Source organism: Podarcis raffonei, chromosome 7 (genome assembly GCF_027172205.1).
Source record: "Podarcis raffonei isolate rPodRaf1 chromosome 7, rPodRaf1.pri, whole genome shotgun sequence".
In the NCBI taxonomy this organism is placed as follows: domain Eukaryota; kingdom Metazoa; phylum Chordata; class Lepidosauria; order Squamata; family Lacertidae; genus Podarcis; species Podarcis raffonei.
This window is the reverse complement of record NC_070608.1, coordinates 16,688,471-16,703,749: the sequence shown is the minus strand read 5'-3', so window position 1 is coordinate 16,703,749 and position 15,279 is coordinate 16,688,471. Positions and strand designations below refer to the sequence as shown.

Here is a 15,279-nt window from a genome sequence, read left to right as displayed (position 1 = left end):
GCGGGACTGTGATTTTGTGGCAGGAAGCAAGAAGCCACGCAAACACTTCTGCTTTCATTTGCACCACACCATCAAAAATACCAGGCTTGGAGGGAATGCTTGAGGCAGAGGTAACTGAGATATAAAAGCCAGGAGGACAAAATACCGTATTTTTCTGTGTATAACACATTCCCGTGTATAAGATGCCCCCTATTTTTGGGGACTCCAAATTAAGAAAATGGGGAGAGGATTGCCCAGTTTTGTTGAGCTTTTTGGGGTTGAGCTTTTTTTTAGGGGGGATTGCCAAAAATCGTTCACCCCCTTGACCTACACAGCCACTTGCACGCATCATGAAAGCCACCTATCGTCTTTCCTCTCACAGGCAGAAACCACCAATCGCCTGCCCAATTGCCGCAGGGACAGCCAATCAACACCAGCCCTTGCCGCAGCCTCCAATTACATGCCCTATAGTCACTGACAATCTCAGGCAGCAACCAATCCCAAGTCCCCCCTATGCACTATGCGTGTATAAGACGACCCCCAATTTTTAACATAATTTTCAAACAAAAAACCCTCGTCTTATACACGGAAAAGTATGGTAAACCACGGGTGCATATTCCGGGGGTCACGAATTAAGCAACGCATGTGAATGCAGCAGCCGAACCACAACGCAGAAAAGAAGGTGGAGACTCTTCTCGAACATAGAAAGCTGACATCATCAGATCAACATCGCTTTGGGGGCCATACTCCATTCAGCATTCTTTTAATTTCTGGCAGACAGGTGAGCAATTATCGGACGCCCCGTTAACCAATAACTGTCAGCGCAAAACGCCGCTGCCTCTCACCACTAATGGCTGGAGATGTTTCAGAGATAGATGAGCAGCGAGCACTCAGCCGGAGCTATCGGAACGACGGAATACACCAGACGTCAGCAGTTCCACCAAAAAACGGGGGTGGGGGTTTGAGGAGGAAGGCCAAAGCTCGGCCACTGCATTTGCTGTGCCTCGAAGGCCCTTCTGGCTGTCTTTCATGGACACTTGACGCCCATGCCTTTCCATTCTGCCAACTTCTGCTCTGCTAGGATTATGCAGCCTACCCACAGCAGCGGGCAGAAAGCCAGCCAGCCAAGAAGCAATATAATAGTAGGACTACTCTAACTAAGCAACTGTTGAGCGCATTTGTTTCCTGCAGCGCTTGCTGGGAAAATGAATCTGGGTAGCGGGGAGTCACGCATGCTGCTTGTGTAATTAAATGTTCCTTAAGAGACCTCAGATCAGCTGCAGTATCAGTCAATGGGCGTCTGTATGACTTCTGAAAGTTAAAACCTTCTGCTGAGCCTTCGTTCTTCTGCAGGCAGGTCTGTTGTGTGCCTTTTTTTAACCCCTTGCCCCGAAATGACAGGAGTATCCTTTCCATCTCACCTTCTCTATTTAGGATTGCCCCGGCGATGAGACCATGTCTCCAAGTAACCAGCTTCATTCAGGGTATGAAAGGGAGTCCATGGTTTTCCACCGTAAATGCATTTTAATCCGCATGCACTACATTCCTTTCGGAGGATGCTCAAGAGAAGATTAAACGTGGTGTGTGTGGGGGGGAGAGAGAGAGAGAGAGAGTTCAAGCAGAATCTCTGTAGATTTCTGCTTCCTTGAACAGAGGTTAATAAATTACTCTGCTTGAAGAAATGACCATATGTTTCAGACATTGAGCTTCTGCACAGAAGTTGCTTTGAAATCTGGTTTCACACTCCAGGACCATAGCTAACTGCTCTTTGAATGGCTCCTCCTTCCTGGCAATTTCCCTTATGCACGTGCAGCTTCACACACACTTAATCCAAGTGATAAAGACATACCGTATTTTTCGCTCTATAGGACGCACTTTTCCCCTCCAAAAATTAAGGGGAAATGTGTGTGCGTCCTATGGAGCGAATGCAGGCTCCTTGGCTTCAGCGATAGCAACGCAAAGCCTCCGAAGCGCAGAGGGAGCGCTCCCTCCGCGCTCCGGAGGCTTTGCGTTGCTTTCGCTGAAGCCTGGAGAGCGAGACTCTCCTGGCTTCGGGTTCCTCTTGCTGAAGCCGGGAGAGCAAGACTCTCCTGGCTTCAGCAGAGAGGGAGAGCTGCGCAGTGCCCTTTCAGCGAAGCGAGAAGAGAAATGGAAGGGGCTCAGTTTCTCCTGCCGCTTCGCTGAAGGGGCGCTGAGCAGAGGGAGAGTTTTTTTTTTCCTGTTCTCGCCCTCCTATGGTCCGGTGTGTCCTATAGAGTGAAAAATACGGTAGCAAGTTCCTACCAAAGGGGTCGTGCAAGTGCGAGGAAAAGGCCATTACGGGGCAGCTCCAGCATTTGAATAAGCCACTCTATAAATCACAACAGCACAGTTCTGAACATGGAATCTTCTGCTAACAAAAGTACTGAAGTATTCGACTGCTCCGTTTATTTTAAAAAACCCCACCCTCTGGTAGACTTTTCTTCTCTCTGGAGTTGTAAGAGTACAAAGCAATCTGTGAAACTGAGCAAGAAACCTTTGATATTGCTGGCTACACTATTCCGCTGTTAACAAGAGTCCTGCAAAGTAATCTATAAAAGTTACTAGTCCACAGCATGTTAACCTGCCCACATATTCTCGTTAGGCCTTTGTGGCGCGGAATAAGGAAAAACAAACACTTTTTTTAAAAGCGTGTCACCGCCTAGTCACAGGGACGCAATCCTTACTTAATCACGAATGGGTGCTTAGAAGCCTCTCTTAATAATAAGTCTCCAGGAAAGAGCACGTAGAAAAGGGCCTACAGTGGCAAATAAGAAGAGTTTTGCTATAACCTTGCCCGTCGTGCTTTTAATGTGCTTCCCTCCTCTACAAACAGGATCTTCAAATTAATGACGCACAAACAATGGCATCAAAATATCAGTCAACATTTTTTTTAAAAAAAAGAAATTTAATAAGACCTCTGCAAATGAAGCCACGGAACATCTCTTGCTAGAACTGCGTGGGGAGTGGAGGAATAATACTCTTAAGTTAAGATTACCTGATGTCCCCGTTTCCTGGGGACAGTTCCCAGATTTACAAATCAGTCCCCTGACAAAATCCTGGAAAATCAACTGAAGTAAACTGGTAACCTTATCTTAAGCAGGGGTGGGGAAGCTGTGGCCCTCCAGATGTGGTTAGACTCCTGTTCCCATCAGCAGCAGCCAGCATGGTCATTGTTGGCATCCATCTGTCTCGAGAGAGAATGGAGTGCACCTCCAGGGGCGAAGGCCAACTGCTGGAGAATCGCAGCACCTGCTGTGGCTGCAGAGACCAGTAACTCGTAACTACTGCCTTCCACTGTTTTTTCTGCATTAGCAGACCGAAATGACCTTTCCTGGGAGCAAGCGTGTCTGGAGGTTCTGGACTGCCCAGATGACAACCCCACCCACACACCTTCTCTGCCTTGCTGATGCGGTCCAAAGGAAAACAGAGCAATACATTTGGCACCAGCTTGGCTGCAGGAGTTGCAGGGAAACGGCGTAGAAGGCACCATCCAACTGCCTTAGGGACTCCACTCTGGATTTGTGTAGGGTTTACTCCTTAACCTGTTCTTCTCCTGAAGATACTCCACAAGGCAGCAGAGGTTTAGGATCAGAGTTTTCCTTCTTCTAGATGGGCTACCTTCTCAGGTGGACGAGTCCCATGGTCAGTGGCCAGAAACATAGTTCAGCAACACCTGGATGGCCAGAGCTCCCCATCCCTGGTCTTAAGAATGCTTTTTTGAAAAGCCTGACTATAACACATAAAGCAAGTTAACTTATTCTCTGAAGCAAACAGCAATTTTAGTGTGGGGTCCAAATCTGGCAGAGTTCTCCTGACGTAGAGAAATGTCCTCCCCTTCATAGAATCAAGGCCAGGGGTCAGCAAACTTTTTCAGCAGGTCCACTGTCGGTCCACTGTCCCTCAGACCTTGTGGGGGGCTGGGCTATATTTTTGGGGGGGAAATAAATGAACGAATTCCTATGCATTTTAAATAAAAGGACATATTCTACTCATGTAAAAACACACTGATTCCCAGACCATCCGTGGGCCGGATTTAGAAGACGATTGGGCCGGATCCGGCCTCCGGGCCTTAGTTTGCCTATCCATGATCAAGGCCAAGATTATTAATCTCAATGTTCTTCAAGCACAGCGTTCGTGAATCCTCTTGTTCATCTTCTCTCTCTCTCTCTCTCTCTCTCTCTCTCTCTCTCTCTCTCTCTCTTCCAATAATCATCAAAGAGGAAGGAAATATATACAAAGGCCTGGACTGAAAAATGTGATTTGCCAACTTGCAATAAGAAGCTGAATTTTGTAAAATATTAAACTTGAGGTTTTAACACGGGGAATGGGGAGGGGGGAGAGAAGAAGAAAACAGGAAAGCAAAACAGCATGAAATCAACACAACTTGCCACTTCACACTGAAGGAAGCAGTCCTCATCGTGCAGCCTGCCTCAATGCCATTACTCTCCTTGCAGGGCTAAGAATGTTAAAGCCCTGAGGTAAAATCAAGGGAGAATCTCCGCCCAGAGAAAGGGAATCAATACAAGGGAGTCGCAGTAAGCTTGACAGCCATCTTGGGAATAACCCCAAAGGTCAAGAGCATTAGGATATCTGTCAATCTCCCCCAGACCATCACAAGGATGGTTATGCTGGGAGTTACAGGAGTGGAAAGAACCCAGGTTGTTTTTTTATCGCACAGAGATATTTGAATTTAGGATTCAATGGATGCATTGGGAAGTCAACGTTAAATAGTAATTTAGTTTAAAATGCCATGATCTGGAGAAGCACTCTGACGGTTGCATCCAACATTAGTAATACTCAGAGTAGACACACTGAAAATAATCAGAGTGAGTAACTAAGCTGCATTTATTTCAATGGGACTACTCTAAGCAGAACTTAGTAGCATGAAACCCTGAGATACAATGGTGAAGAGTTGTGGACCAAAGTCATACTGGATTTATGAAACTCCCAACATTTCTCTGGTGAAAATAGGGATGTCCTGAGGAAAAATTGGGACATTCAGGGATCAAATCAGAAACTGGGATGGCTTCTGTAAAACCAGGACTGCCTCTGGAAAACAGGGACACTTGGAGGGTCTGGAACAGGGGTCTTCTGCATGCTAAACATGTACTCTACCATACAGACACCCGCAAGCGCAAAGCAACTTTTGTCGTCTGCTGGAACAGGAAGAGCAAGAAGGCATATCTGGTGAGATTATCCAATCCCTCTTTCTCCCTTCCTCTCATCCTTTGCAAACTAAATCAATAGGCGAGCCAAAGCTGATGCATACAAGATAGTTCTTGGAAGATTTTCTGTCTCATTAAAACAAATTGCACAAGACAAATGCGATCAATGATCATTAGCTCAACTCCAGAAAGTTGATGGTTCCCCTCCCCTCCCCAAATACCGACTAGATCAAGCCCTGTGGAATTAAATGGAAAAGAAACGTTATAACTGTATGATTTCGCCTCACTTTGCGTAATCTGAAAAAGGTAGAAAAGAGCTTTTATTTTTTAAAAGGAAGGAAAGCCAGACACCAGTATGCATCAAAATGTTTATCCCTTGCAGCATGTGTTGCTGCTGTTGTTTTTAATAATTACTTTGCTATTTCCAAACTGAGTTGCTTCCTCTAATTAGTGAGTCAGCTCTGCTAATAAAGATTAGAATGAGACATTCAACTAATGCTGAAGAAGGGAGTTATTTATGAAGGTCAGTAGGGGTTTTCCTAAACATTTTGATTACAACTTTTAACTCCACTATAATGCATGCACTTAAACCAACAACAACAAAGAGAACCTTGCAAAAATTCATTGCATATCATTAAACCAGCCTGGAGATTGCACAGAGTAAGAATGGCAAATAAACTGTTGTAATCTGACACTTATTTCTGATCCTTAACAGCAGTAATTGATTAATAGCATAATAAGGGTGCAGGTACAGTATAAATGTGGAAAAGAACTTCTTTTTTCCTTTCCTTTTTAAAAGAATCCCTTAAGGGCAAAATATTCTATAGGAAGTATGGGAAAATATAGTGGCCTGCAGATTAGATCAGAACCCTGAAATAATTTGACTTGTGCATCAACAAAGGTACAGTCAAGAAAAGTCATTATATTGCTGTATTCTGCCTTGGTCAGACCACAGCTGGACTCCTGGACGCCTCAATTTAAGAAGGATATTGACAAGCTGGAACATGGGTAAAAGAGGGTGATCATGTCTGGAAACCAAGCCTTATGAATAATGGTTGAAGGACCTGGGTATGTTTAGCTTGGATAAGACGGGACTGAGAGCCATCTTCAAATATTCAATGGGAGGATGGAGCAAGCTTGTTTTCTCCTGTTCTGGAGGGTAGGATTCAAACCAGGCATAGGCAAATTCGGCCCTCCAGATGTTTTTTGAGACTACAATTCCCATCATCCCTAGCTAACAGGACCAGTGGTCAGGGATGATGGGAACTGTAGTCTCAAAACATGTGGAGGGCCGAATTTGCCTATGCCTGACTCAAACCAATGACTTCAAGTTAGATTCCGACTAAACGTCAGGAAGAACTTTCTGACAATGAGAGCTGATTGACACACATCCAGAGGTTCATGAATGGGAGCTAATTTTAAGAGAGGAGCCTTCTTAAAAGTTTAGTTTACTTGGGCTATTTTGCTGTAAAAGGAGGATGAAAAGAAAAGGAATTAAATGGTTGCCTTTTCTAATTAGGAGGAGCAGGTTCTCTACATTCAATACCTCCCTTCATACATTTCCTTCCATTATCACAAAACAGGCACCTAAATATTGGGTTTCGGCAAATGCATTTACATTTAATCCATTAGTTAATCAATCAATTAATTAGAAAGTAGATAACGGATCGACTTTAAAGTTAAGCCTATCAACCAAGTTAAACAGTGAAGTTTCTGCCTCTTTCCTGAGGATTACTCTATAAACCATTTTACGTAGTCACAAAAGGACCAGTGTTTTCAGAATGGGTGGGGAAGCTGTTTCAGTCCGAGGGCCACATTTCCTTGTGAGCTGCTTCCTAGGGGCCACATGCCAGCCAGGCAAAAGCATGCAGGGAGGGCGTGGAGGAAGAGTCCTGAGTGTTGAGCAGAGCGGTCCAAAGGCCCACACTCGGCCGGAAGAACGGCGGTTGTCCACCCAACTTACAGCTTTCAGCACATGCAAAGCTTTGACTTAAGAAAACAACCCTCTTCCTTTTCATGCAACAATACCAGTAGCAAGGCTATGACATCATCAGGGCAAAGGGGACCTTCTCGGAACCAGACAAGGGCAGACATTGACCTCACGGCTCTCCCCGCTGGATAGACGGCTCTGCATAGGATTGTTTTCCGTTTATTTTTCTAAAAAATAAACAGCTTTCGGGAGGCTGACACATGCCTTGCTGAGCTCACAAGAGGCACGGAAAGAAAAGCTGGACATTTCCAGAATCTCGTTTCCTGGAATCCTGCTATCTTGAGTGCACTGGTCAGCTCGTGGAAACAATATTTAAGATAATAATGAGTCAACTTAAACTGATTACTTCCCCCCCCCCCCCAAAAAAAAAACACAGTAAAATTTCCCCTGAAGTATTACAAGTCCTTTCCAGCAAAAAAAAGCACCGGGGAAGAAGAAAAAACAGAAGCAGGCCCATTTTGCGGGCAATGAATCCAGTTTGACCCTCCGTGTTCTCTGCAAAGGGAAGTTTCAGACAAGGTCAATTGTGTAATGAAGTATATTTGTATCATTCACAGACGTATGTCACAGAATTGTAGAGTTGGAAAGGAGGCTGAGGGCCATCTGGGCCGAACCCTTGCATTGCAGGAATCTCAGCTAAAGCATCCATGACAGATGGCCATTCACATTTGTGGTTTATATTTTCACTTCTGAACTTTTTTTTTTAAGGGCCTTGAATGTGCACTATCTTAGACCAGTACAGACCTCACTAAACTGTGGGGCCTGGTCTGGACACACTTGACCCCCAAGGGAAACAACAGATGTGTCGAGACAAAGTTTAGGGAAGTTTTTGATGTTTGACGCTGTATTGTTTTTAATATTTGGTTGGAAGCCGCCAGAGTGGCTGGGGAAACCCAGTCAGATGGGCGGGGTATAAATTATTATTATTATTATTATTATTATTATTATTATTATTATTATTATTATTCATCTGAGCCCATCTAACCAAGACCAGGCAGGAAGGTTCAGCGTATTGTGATTCTCCCTCGCTGCACTATCACCCAAAGTGGAAAGCAAGAGCCCTGCTAATACAGATTAAGGAAATTCCTGCTTGGCTCAGGGACCCCAACCTGCAAAATAATCCGACCAGCCGCACTTTCAGCAGCCAGGGGTCCAGCATTTCATCCACATCACCAGGCCACAATAAGGGCCTCAAATCAGAGGAAGCCTGGTGCACCGGACAGCTCAGTCAGAACTGCGTCACTTTCCCTGTCCATGCCTAGCTAACACCTCCAGTTAGGGACTGTTTTGATTTCCTCCGTCGAGTTTCCAATTCCATTTTCTCTCCTTTTCTCCCTTGCTCTCTCTTCAGGAAGCGCTGCTTAAGGTTCCAGCATCTCGGCAGGGACAAGGAAATGCCTCAGCTAGGAGCCAAAATCCTCAAAACAAACTGATGTGGCGTTTGGCTGCCTCGCCGGGAGACGAGAGAGAGAGATCGCTTCCCTCGCTGCACCGGCGAGGTCTTGGCAACTCCCAGAGGATTGCTGAGTGCAAATGGAATTCAAGTGGCGAGAAACGAAATAAGCAGGCCGGCTTTCGGAGTGCGGGTAGCAGGCATTCGCAGGCCCTCCCCGCACTCTGACCTGCTGCTAAACTCCTTATTAAAGCAGAGGCGCAAATCGGAGCCCACGGTTTCTCTTTCCCGTGGCTTTCTCCTTTCCCTCTTCCTTAGCCTCTACCGCTGTTGGAGGCAACTCCAGTGCTTTCCTCTTCTCTTCACAACAAATATGATCCGGCTTATCAGGAGGCGACTGGCGAGAAAAGGCCTTTGCTTTTGCTCTGTACCCACTCCTTCCCTCCTTGTGCAGAATTAACTCTGGTTTCGCTGTCCTTTGCCCAAGCCCAGACCACAAACCAGCCCCAAAGCCCCAGCAAACATTCCTGTGGCAAGGAGTCTAATCACCCTCAAGCACCTTAATGGCTCATTTCTTCCCGCTCTATGGTTCTCCGCAACCACTGGAGAGGGGCTTTGCTTTCCTTCCTCTCCCTAGCTTCTCCTCTAAGACACTGCTGGTTACAGGGATTATGAATGACACCAGAGCCCTCTGTAATTCCCCAGTCGCTCGCAAAATAACGGCAATAACAAGCCAAACTCTATGGCTTCGTTATCGGCGCATGAGACTTTTAATCTTGTGGGATTGAACCCCACGATGGACAAAAAGTTTCATGCATTGCAGGAGGTTGAACTAGATGGGGGCATCTCCCATCTCTACAATTCTATGATTCTTGCAAACAGAAAGGCCTTTGGCTTTTATATACACAGCATACTCTAAAACAGAGTTGGGGAACCTGATAAATTAATAGGAAGAATTCGAAACCAACGGGACCAGAAATTCACGGAAGACTGGAGTAAATTTACGGTCTATTTGAAAAGTATTTGTGAAGACCAGACGACGTTTGTAGGTTTACAAGAAGTTCTGTGAGGAGTATTATTGGAAGTATTGCAAAAATAGATAAAGGAAAGGATAATTTGTTAAGAGACTTAAAGGCAATATAAAGTTAAGAAATGTATAAGAAGTGGATAAAATGGTGGAATATCAGAGGTGCTGATGGAAGTCTAAAAAGATTGTATATGTGATAAGTTTTGTGGTACATTTTATAATTTATATGTTAAAATAAATAAAAAATATTATAAAAAAAAAGTTGGGGAACCTGTGGCCCTTCAGATGTGGATCCAGCCACCGTGGCCTACAAATTGTAGCCTAGCAACAACTGGAAGGCCAAATAATGCTTCTCTAAAAGGCAACGATACTAAGTGACCCGCTTTGCAAAATATAAAATAAAAATAGGCCTCTTGCTTCACCTTAATCCTTGGTTTTAATTTGCGAAAGCTGCCCCACAGACAGCAGTGAGCGCATGCTTTCAGAGTCCCACATGCCAATGCTCCAAGTGGCGCAGTGTACAGACAAACCTTTTTCTGGGGATGTATGCTAATGAGGAAGCATTATCCTCTCCCACACACCCTTCAAGGTGCCCTCTCTCTTTTCGCTTCGCAACAAACCTCTCTCCTACATCTGAGCGATGTTCGCAGCTCAGGGGAAAGTATCATTTTCACCCAGACTTCAATTGGCGTTTTCTTCCAGGCCCAGCAAAACCAACCAAGTTCTGAGCAGGCTACCATCTGTGGAAAGAGTGAGTCATCTGCAGCTAATGATCCCTGGGCAAAATTGACTCTCAAAGAGACGCAGCAGGGCCAGTTCCTGTGCTGCTGGGTGAGGTGGGTGCTAGATAAGACACAGCCAAAGAGCTCTCTTCCCGCAGAGAATTCATCCCTCTCACTGCCCTTGTTGCTCCTTGATCTCAGTAATGCTGCCCCCTTCTTGCCTGCCAAGCAAAGCTCATGTCCGCTTCCTCATCCCCTCTGGGCCAAAGCAAGAGGCAGGTGGACGCACAAAGTGGCCTTCTATTGAGACACACAACTGATATTGCCTGAGGCTAAATGTTAGTGGCTGTCCACGGTTTCTAATAACTAACAAACCAACAAATCACAGAATCATAGAGTTGGAAGGGACATTGAGGGTCATCTAGTCCAACCCCCTGCAATGCAGGAATCTCAGCTAAAGCATCCATGACAGATGGCCATGCAACCTATGCTAGAGAGTCCACCATCTCTGGTAGGAGTTTGTTCTACTGATGAACAGCTCTTACTCTCAGAAAGTTTTCCCAAATGTTTAGTTGGAATCTCCTATCTTGTAACTTGAGGCCATTGCCTCGAGTCCTACCCTCAAGAGCTGGAGAAAACAAGCATGCTCCATCTTCCATGTGATAGCCCTTCAGATGTTTGAAGATGGCCATCATATCTCCTCTCAGTCTCCTCTTTCCCAGTCCAAACATACTCAGTTCCTTCAAGCGTTCCTCATAAGGCTTAGTTTCCAGACCCTTGATCATCTTGGTTGCCCTCCTCTGCACACGTTCAACATCCTTCTTAAATTGTGGTGCCCAGAATTGGCCACAGGATTCCAGATGTGGAATAATAAATACAAACAATTTATTACTTCTATGCTGCCCATCTGATTGGGTTGCCCCAGCCACTCTGAGCGCCTTCCAGCAAATTACAAAACCACAGCAAAACATCACACCTTGAAAATTTCCCTAAACAGGGCTGCCTTCAGAAAGTTGTGTAGTTCTTGATCTCCTTGACATCTGATGGGAGGGTGTTCCACAGGGTGGGAGCCACTACTGAGAAGACCCTCTGCCTGGTTCCCTGTAACCTCACTTTTCACAGTGAAGGCCCTCAGTGCTGGATTTCAGTATCCAGGCTGAACCATGGGGGGTGGAAACACTCCTTCAGGTATACTGGGCCGAGGCCATTGTTCTTGGAATCGCACTGGGAGCCAATGAAGATCCTTTAGGACTGGTGTTATATGGTCCTGGCGGCCGCTCCCAGACAACAGTCTAGCTGCTGTATTCTGGATTAGTTGGAATTTCTGGGTCACCTTCAAAGATAGCCCCACGCAGAGTGCATTGCAGTAGTCCAAATGGGAGATAACCAGAACATGCACCACTCTGGTGAAGTGATGTTCACAGCTCTAACTGAAGGGGCTGGTTGCTGAACATGCAGCCTTCTACATGAAAAACAGATGCTCTGCCACCAAACTTTGCCCCGCTCCAAACAACCCATTTGCAATGTTGAAGAGGAGGACCAGGTCCAGGGGACTCACATCATGTGGGCCCTTTGCTGGGGTGTGGGTCAACAGAGGCCTGGCCAAAGTGACCTTGACTAGTTTTGGTCAACACCAACAATGCAGAAGTAAATAGGTGCCAGGGCAAACATATCATTGTTTTATCCCCAGCCTCCTGAATTTACAGTACTGTGAAAAACTCTTTTGGGATTCTGTCCCCTACCTGTAGACCAGCCCTTTCCAACATGGCTTCCTTCAGATGCTTTGAACTGCAACTCCCATCATCCCAGACCACTGGCCATGCTGGCTGGGGCTGATGGGAATTGAAGTACACAATATCTGGAGGAGACTACCTTGGGGAAAGGCTGCTGGTTTACATTCAGGATTTCATTCTCTGCCCGTAAACTCTATCATTTGGGTGTGGGAATCATAAACCAAACTGCTGATTAGCTGAGGGCTCCAGTCTCTTTGGTACCTTCTAATAAATGAGGCTGTCCTGCAGATAACACATGGGGTTGGATTTCATATTGCAATATTTATCCCTTTAGACACAAAGCTGCCGAATCCAAATGAGATTTCTGTTTTAGAAGTCCCTATGGTTTAAAAAACGGGACCGGTAAGGGGTGGAATCTTCTTCCCACATTCTTTTTTTCCCTCATGCAAACAGGGCCAGCACAGGGCTACTATTTATATAAGAATCCATCTTCTTACAGCATGGCGTGGTGAGGTAATTAAAGCATCTCAAATAAAATAAGAATAAGATGCTTTTTGAACTGTGTTTCTGTTAACTCAATTTGAGCCTGCAGCGTCAGCAAGCAGAATTGTCTCTTCCACTACTCAACATTACAGGGGGGGGGGGGGGAGAGAGAAATTTCCAGCCTGGGTAGTATGGTTTTCTTTAATAATGCAAATTAGAGGAAATAATGAGAACATTTGCATGCTTTGTCAACAAAAGAGGGGCATTTCAAAGTCTCCAAAATAGTCTCAGCAGCAAGAAGCTCTTCTTGTTCTAGTGTCAAACTGCTTTGCTTTTCTTCTTTTCCTGCTGACCCAAAGGTTTCATGCTGAAAATGCTAATCACATCCTCATTTACCACAGCTTGGTCTCTCTCTCTCTCTCTCTCTCTCTCTCTCTCTCTCTCTCTCTCTCTCTCTCTCATTGTCCGCATCTGTCTACAGTTCGGCCAAATGGGAGTCACCACCACATTCAACACAGATACAAATGCTTCCCTCCCTCCCTCCCTCTCTCTCTCTCTCTCTCTCTCTCTCTCTCTCTCTCTCTCTCTCATTCGCTCACATAATTGCACACCATGAGGTTCAGGAGTTTAGAAGTCAGGTCTTGGAAGGAAATTGAAATGAGAGAACTGTGGGTCTGCAGCCAAAGGTTCGGAGCTGGTTCCTTCAAATCAACAGCTGAACTTCAAGCCAAGGCAATTCTGCTTTCTCCCTCTGCCAGTTCTCTCCCTGCCCCTGCTCCATTTGGTCCCCCCAACCCTGCAGGGCTGTAGCTCAGTAGTATAGCATCTGTCTTGGATGTTGAAGGTCCCAAGTTCAAATCCTGGCACCTCCAGACAGGGAGGGAAGAGGCCCCTGCCAAAAATCCAGGAGGGCCACTGCTATCAGACAATGAAGAACCATGTGGACCAATGATCTAGCTTAGTATAAAACAACTTGCTATGTCACACACACACCCCTACTCTCTTTCCATTGTGGAATTTATTTTCCACTGTAAGCTGAAGATGCACCTCTTAAAACAGGCTTCCTCAACCTTGGCCCTCCAGATGTTTTGAGGCTACAATTCCCATCATCCCTGACCACTGGTCCTGCTAGCTAGAGATCATGGGAGTTGTAGGCCAAAAACATCTGGAGGGCCGAGGTTGAGGAAGCCTGTCTTAATATAATCACAGAATCATAGGATTCTGAAGGCAGCCCTGTTTAGGGAAGTTTTTAATATTTAATGCTGCATTGTTTTTAACACTCGATTGGGAGCTGCCCAGAGTGGCTGGGGAAACTCAGCCAGATGGGTGGGGTATAAATAAATTATTATTATTATTATTATTATTATTATTATTATTATTATTATTTTGGAAGGGACCTCAAGGGTCATTTTTGCAATGCAAGCTTCCTGCCCACAGTTGTGCCTGGGTGGGCTCGAACCACCAATCTTCTAGGTAACAGCCAGATGCACTGACCCATTGCGTGACATGACAGTCTTGTTAGGGATCCACTAAATAGCAGCAGCCGCTGCACATCTTAGTCTCTCATCTCCTCCGATTCGCTGCTCCACCTACCTGCCCCTGCATGACATCATTATCCAGGGGAAATCAGCCAGTCAGAGGCTTTGCCATCATTACCCACCAGCATCCCTTCTTTCACCCAGGAGTTTCTCACTACAAACTAGAACACCCTAAGAAGGAATAACCAAAGCAAACCACCAGGAACCTCGCTAAGGAGTCTTGTCCATCTCCTAAGGCAGAGTTCATGGGGCTGTCCCATTTTATCTGCACAACCAGCCTTGGATAGTAGAGTTGGAGAGCTGGCCAAGATCATTTGGTGAGCTTTGCACCTGATTGAGGATTTGAAACCAAGTCTCTCAAGCTCAATAATCTATGCACCGCACCTCTCTAGATCTGCCGTCCTTTGCTATTTTTTTCTGCCTGGTTCCTCCTTCTGCATGGGCACTTGAGGGGCGCAAGATACTGTTGATGCTTTTCCCTCCTGACTTAATGGTATCTCTGATGGAACATTACGCATTCTGCAAGGCAGAGGAAGTGAATGCAGCTCCTATAAGGCTCCTTTGAGCCTTAGTTTTGAAGGACACTAAACTCAAGATAAACACCAGATTCAACACTTAGCATCAGCATTTGCTTTTCTCTGAAAGACTCCTCCTAAGAGCATCCCTGTCTGACTCAAAAGCTTGGTTCTGGCATTAGCTGGTTTAGTATCACTCATTTGCAAAGAGTCTAATGAAATGGTAAATGGTCCAAATGTGGGAGAAATCACATTATAGGAAGTTGTCTTGAGTGCACAGACATCTTTTCAACCACATATAGTTCTAGAAATCTGGGTATCGACACCTAATCATTCCTCTCTGTTAATACAAGAGCCAAATGCTTTCTTAGAGTAAATTCATAAGCAGTGTTCAATATGAGCCAGTCCCTCTTTTACACCTGGCTTTCGACCACTTGCAACCAACTTGCATGGCGTCTGACATCTCCACCATCTGGCGGTGCATGCCTGGGGATCCTTGGATATTGACTGTTTTCACACACAAACACCGCATCCTGCAGAATTCTACCAGTTATATTTCATCTGCACAATCGGAATGAATTTCTGGAACCTTTTTCCATGCAGCCTGAGCAGGAACAGTCGCCATTAAGAAAAAGAGGTCGGAATAGCCCAATATAGATGTGGACTGTCCCTGGATCAAGGGACTTTTCTTCTTTAAGTTCTCAACCTAGCTC

The 15,279-nt window shown here is 45.5% G+C and overlaps 1 protein-coding gene across 1 annotated transcript in view; it reads right to left on the bottom strand.

Annotated features, from left to right (window-relative positions):
• EXT1 (exostosin glycosyltransferase 1) overlaps positions 1-15,279 on the bottom strand; it is a 256,049-nt gene that overhangs the window by 79,759 nt on the left and 161,011 nt on the right. The gene's annotated exons all lie outside the window — the stretch shown is intronic.